At 38.3% G+C, this 5,722-nt stretch overlaps 1 pseudogene; it reads left to right on the forward strand.

The window, feature by feature from the left end:
* The first annotated feature begins 200 nt into the window (after positions 1-200).
* Positions 201-1,104, forward strand: LOC103273468 (annotated as a pseudogene).
* The last annotated feature ends 4,618 nt before the right edge of the window (positions 1,105-5,722 follow it).

The raw sequence follows: 5,722 nt of genomic DNA on the forward strand, positions 1-5,722 counted from the left end.
TCGTCTCTACAAAGTATTAAAAAAATTAGTCAGGTGTGGTGGTGCATGCCTGTGGTTCCAGCTACTTGGAAGGCTGAGGCAGAAGTTCACCTAAGTCCAGCAGGTCGAGGCTATGGTGGCCGTGGGTAGCCATGAGCATGCCACTGCACTCCAGCCTGGGTGACAGAATGAGATTCCTACTCAGAAAAAAAAAATGACCGACCTTCAGCTGGGCTGCCACCATGTTTTCTCGCAAGGGTGTCACAGGGCTGTCAGCCAGGGCCTTGCTGCCACAATGGATCCAAGTTTGAAATATGACAGCTTTGAAAGTTATTACCAGGTGTCTAAAGTCCATCAAAAACATCCATAAAATTACCAAGTATATAAAAATGGTAACAGCAGCAAAATACGCCCAAGCTGAGCGGGAGCTAAAACCAGCTTGAGTATATGGAACAGGAGCTTTAGCACTCTATGAAAAAGCTGACGTTAAGGGGCCAGAAGACAAGAAGAAACACCTCTTTATTGGTGTGCCTTCAGATCGAGGGCTGTGTGGTGCTATTCATTCCTCAATTGCTAAACAGATGAAAAGCGAGGTGGCCACACTCACAGCAGCAGAAAAAGAAGTTATGCTTGTTGAAATTGGTGATAAAATCAAGGGCATACTTTATAGGACTCATTCCGAACAGGTCCTGGCAGTATTCGAGGAAGAAAGCCCCCGACTTTTGGAAACATTTTGGTCATTGCCCTAGAGTTGCTAAATTCTGGTTTGATGAAGGGGCTATCATCTTTAATCGATTTAGGTCTGTCATCTCCTATAAGACAGAAGAAAAGCCCATCTTTTCCCTTAACACCACTGCAGGTGCTGAGAGTATGAGTATCTACAATGATATTGATGCTGAAGTGTTACAAAATTACCAAGACTACTATCTGGTCAACATCATCTAATCTTTGAAGGAGTCCACCACCAGTGAGCAGAGTGCTAGGATGACGGCCACGGACAACACAAGCAAGAATGCCTCCGAAATGATAGACAAATTGACTTTGACTTGCAACTGCATCCACCAGGCCATCATCACAAAAGAGTCGATTGATATCATCTCCAGCGCTGCAGCTCTGGATGAATGAAAATCAAGTTCCATCCTCAGACAAGAGATAAAGAGGGAAAATTTTGCCAGCTGATTTTGTTTTTAGCTTACTGCTGTCTGTCAGAAGAAATTATTGCTTCATTGTTTGAATTACTGAAGACAGCAAGATACTTGTAAATTATCTTACAATAATCAACTTAAACAAAAAAGAGATAATTTTTTTTGTTTTTTGTTTTTTTGGTAAAACTGATTTACTACAGAGTCTATCTTTACCATTCTAGAATGTAGCTCCTTAACGCCAAGACTTGGGTTCACTACAAAACCTTTCTAATAAGATTCAGAAAAAGTAAGTAATAAATATGTTAGTCTTTTAGTGTTTTTTGTTAGTTCATAAATTGTACCTGCGTTAATGAAATAAGCTAGCTTTGTATTAATTCATCCAATAACCATGTTGTATAGATATGTTGTATATGTTAGAAAAATCACAGATCCTTTTCAGGCTTGCAAATTATAAAGAAATAAGAGAAGTGCCTCATACAGATTCATAACCAAACGCAATGCCAAGTCTTGTTTTTCTATAATATATACTATAAATGTATTTACATAAAATTATATATGTGTATCTGCATAAAAAGATGTCTAATAGGATCTTTATCAAATGTTAATAGTATTTTTACTAATGATGGGATTTCAGGTAAATTTCACTTTCACTATAATTTTCTAAGTAGTCTGAATTTTCTAGAATGAGTATGTAAGAAACTAAGAAAATGGAAAATGTTGAAAAAAGAAAGAAGGAATTCCTCTAGTTTGAACTTAAAAACTTATTTATATTGTATATAGGCTATGTTTCTCAAAAATCCAGAATATACCTTAATGATGCACTCTATTGGTCTCACAAGTTTCCTTATAGCTGATGCTAGCATGTTATAGATGGCATTTCCAGCTAAAAACCTTCTCAAATCATTATTTTAGAAATCACTTTGTAGCAATGCATCAGGAAGCGATTTCTTTAAAAGAGCACATATCAAAAGTGCTAAGCAAATGTCTCACCTGCAATTCTCATTCTGAAGTCTGAGCAATTCTTGTTATTTTCATTTTATTTTTGTAAAGAAGAAAAATCTTAATTGCTTTTTCACGTTTCAGGTATTTATTAATCAGTGGAATCCCCAACACAATACATCATTGTGGAAAAATCTTAATTTTACCAAAGGAATGTATGATTTAAACAAGGTAGCTTTTAATAACAACACCAACTTTAGAAATACTCTAAAATTAGATGAAATTTTCTTTTGATGACCTTCCACATCCTCATTCAGCATTTCACTTCCCAATACTGGCTACTCAACCCTTAGCCATGACCTCCTACCCCCACTATGTTTCTCTTAATACAAAACAACAGTCCACTGGTAGTTAATTAATTAAAATGCCATCCTTCCCTGAAGTACTAGCACTGAAGCAGGGAATTTTTAGAAACTAAAGAATGAACTTTTATTTTTTTATTTTTATTTTTTGAGTTGGAGTCTCACTCTGTCGTCCAGACTGGAGTGCAGTGGCCACTCCTGGCCATTCCGCCTCAGCCTTCCGAGTAGCTGGAATTACAGACATGTGCTACCACGCCCGGCTGATTTTTTGATTTATTATAGAGATGAGGTCTCGCCAAGTTGCAAAGATTGAACTTTTAAAGGAATCTCCAGGAAAAGACTTTTAAGCACTGTCTCAAGCAAAGCAGATGATATTTTGGATAGCAATTTTTTTGTTTTGAGTTGGAGTCTCACTCTGTCACCCAGGCTGGAGGGCAGTGGCATGTTCATGGCCACTGCAGCCTTGACCTGCTAGGCTAAGGTGATCCTTCCACCTCAGCCTTCCAAGTAGCTGGAACTAGAGGCATGCGCCACCACGATCGGCATTTTTTGATTTATTGTAGAGACAAGGATTTACAAGTTGCCCAGTCTGGTGTCGAATGAATCCATGGGCTCAGGCAATCCTCTCACCCCGGCCTCCCAAATTGCTGGGATTATCGGCAAGAGCTGCCATGCCCAGCCTTGGATAGCTATTTTAAGTATCCTGAGCCATTAAAATTAGTGCACAGTTATAGGCTAATAGTCATGCTTCTACTCAAAGGCTAACTCTGTCCTTCATACTTTATCCCCTGTTTTTTTTTTCTTTCTAATAATATAACAGTTTTATTGAAATATAATTCACACACTATACAATTCATTCATTTATACAATTCATTAGCTTTCAGTATATTCACAGAGTTGTACAATCATTGCCACAATCAATTTAGAACATTTTCCTCACCCCAAAAAGAAACCTGGTAACCTAGGCAACCACTATTGCTAGGCAACTATTAATCTATTTTCTGTCTCTATATATTTTCCTATTCTGGATATTTCATAGAAAAGGAACTGTATAATACATAGCCACTTATAATTGACTTTTTTTCTTCTCCTTCTTTTAGTCCACTCAAGTAGATATATTTTGGAAATATTTTCATTTCAGTGACCCAGATTTTTATGACAAACACCAGCAGGGCATAAAATTTTAGGATATAGCAATTTCTTTGTATTGTTAATTGAGATATAATTCACATACCATAACATTCTTTTTTTTTTTTTTTTTTTGAGTAGGAATCTCACTCTGTTGCCCAGGCTGGAGTGCAATGGCATGATCATGGCTATCATAGCCTCGACCTCTGGGCCTGGGTGATCCTCTCACCTCAGGCTCCTGAGTAGCTGGGACTGCAGGAATGTGCCACCATGTCCAACTAATTTTTGTATTCATTGTAGAAACGAGACCTTGCCATGTTGCCCAGGCTGGTCTTGAACTGGGCTCAGGCAATCCTCTCTCCTTGCCCTCCCAAAGTGCTGGGATTGCAGGTGTGAGTCACTGCACCTGGCTTAACATTCATCCTTTAATGTACAATTTAAAAGTTTTTAGTATATTCACTATGCTGTGCATCTATTACCACTATCTAATTCTAGAATTTAGTTTCATCATTCAACAAAAAACTCGAACTCTGTACCCATTAGCAGTCACTCCCCATGAACTCCTCCCCCGGCACATAGTAAACACACTAATCTACTTTCTGTCCCTATGAATTTGCCTGTCCTGGACATTTTATATAAGTGGAATCAGATAATATGGGACTTCTTTCTCTTAGCATAATGTTTTCAAGGTTTGTCTATGTTGTGACATGTATCAGTACTTCATTAATTTTTATTGCCAAATATACTCCATTATATGGATATATATTTTATGCATTCATCCACTGATAAGTTGTTTTCACTTTTTGGCTATTATGAATAATGCTATGAACATTTGTGTTCAGGTTTTTGTATGGCCATATGTCTTAATTTCTCTTGAGTATATACTTAGTAGTAGAATTTCTGGGTCTTATGAAAGTTGTTTAATATTTTGTGGAACTGCTTTCCAAAGTGGCTGTGTCATTACCTTCCCACTAGTAGTGTAGGAAGTTCCAATTTTTCCACATCCTCACCAAGACTTGCTTTCTGTCTTTTTAAATTATAGCCATCCTAGTGAGTGTGAAGTCATATCTCAGTGGGATTTTGAGTTACATGTTCAGATGACTAAAGACTTGAATACCTTCTCATGTGATTATTAGTTATTTGTATATCTTCTTTAGAAAAATGTATACTCAGATCCTTTGTATATTTAAAAATTTTACTATTTGTTCTTTTATTATTGAGCTGTAAGAGTTCTGTATATGTTCTAGATACAAGTATCTTATATGATTTGCAGCCAGCTGCAATGACTCATACCTGTAATCCTAACACTTTGGGAGGCTCAGGTAGGAGGACTGCTTGAGCCCAGGAGTTCAGAGAGCTCATCTGCACAAAAATTCAAAAAATTAGTGGGTGTGGTGGCGCATGCCTCCCAAGTAGCTGAGACTACAGGAGCATGCCACCATGCCTGGCTAATTTTTATTTTTGGTAGAGACAAGGTCTCACTATGTTTCCTAGGCTGGTCTTGAACTCCTGAGCTCAAATAATCCTCCTGCCTCAACCTCCCAAAGTGCTGGGATTATAGACGTAATCCACTGTGCCCAGCCCATGTTTTTTCTTTTTAGGATCACCAAATCTCTATCCCACGATGGTAGACTAGGTTTTTTTATTTGTGCTGGGCCTTAATTTCCCTGAAGAAGCACTATTGTACTGCACAACATACTAGCTAGATTCATCAGGGATGTACTATGTTTGCTCTACTGGAATGACTTTTTACCTCTGTGATGGGATACAAGAATTTTTTTTTTTCCCCATAGGGCTTATTAATAAATAGAACATCTTATTCTGCAGCTGCAATAGAAAACAGTATTAAGAATGTGAATGTGTTAAATAGGCAAGTTATGCTTATAATTTGCTTAAAAGAGAGAGAATTAAGTCTTAAAGCATCCTTGGATGGGTGCGGTGGCTCATGCCTGCAATCCCAGTACTTTGGGAGGTGGAGGCAAGAGGATTGCCTGAGCCCATGGGTTCAAGACCAGCCCATGCAATATGGCAAGACCTCGTCTCTATAATAAATGGTGGCGCATGCCTGTAGTGCCAGCTACTTGGAGGGCTGAAGCAGAAGGTTTGCCTAAGCCCAGCAGGTTGAGGCTGCAGTGGCTGTGAGTGTGCCACTACACTCCTGGGCAACAG

Source organism: Carlito syrichta, unplaced genomic scaffold (assembly GCF_000164805.1).
Source record: "Carlito syrichta isolate Samal-C Ts95f unplaced genomic scaffold, Tarsius_syrichta-2.0.1 Scaffold314050, whole genome shotgun sequence".
Classification (NCBI taxonomy): domain Eukaryota; kingdom Metazoa; phylum Chordata; class Mammalia; order Primates; family Tarsiidae; genus Carlito; species Carlito syrichta.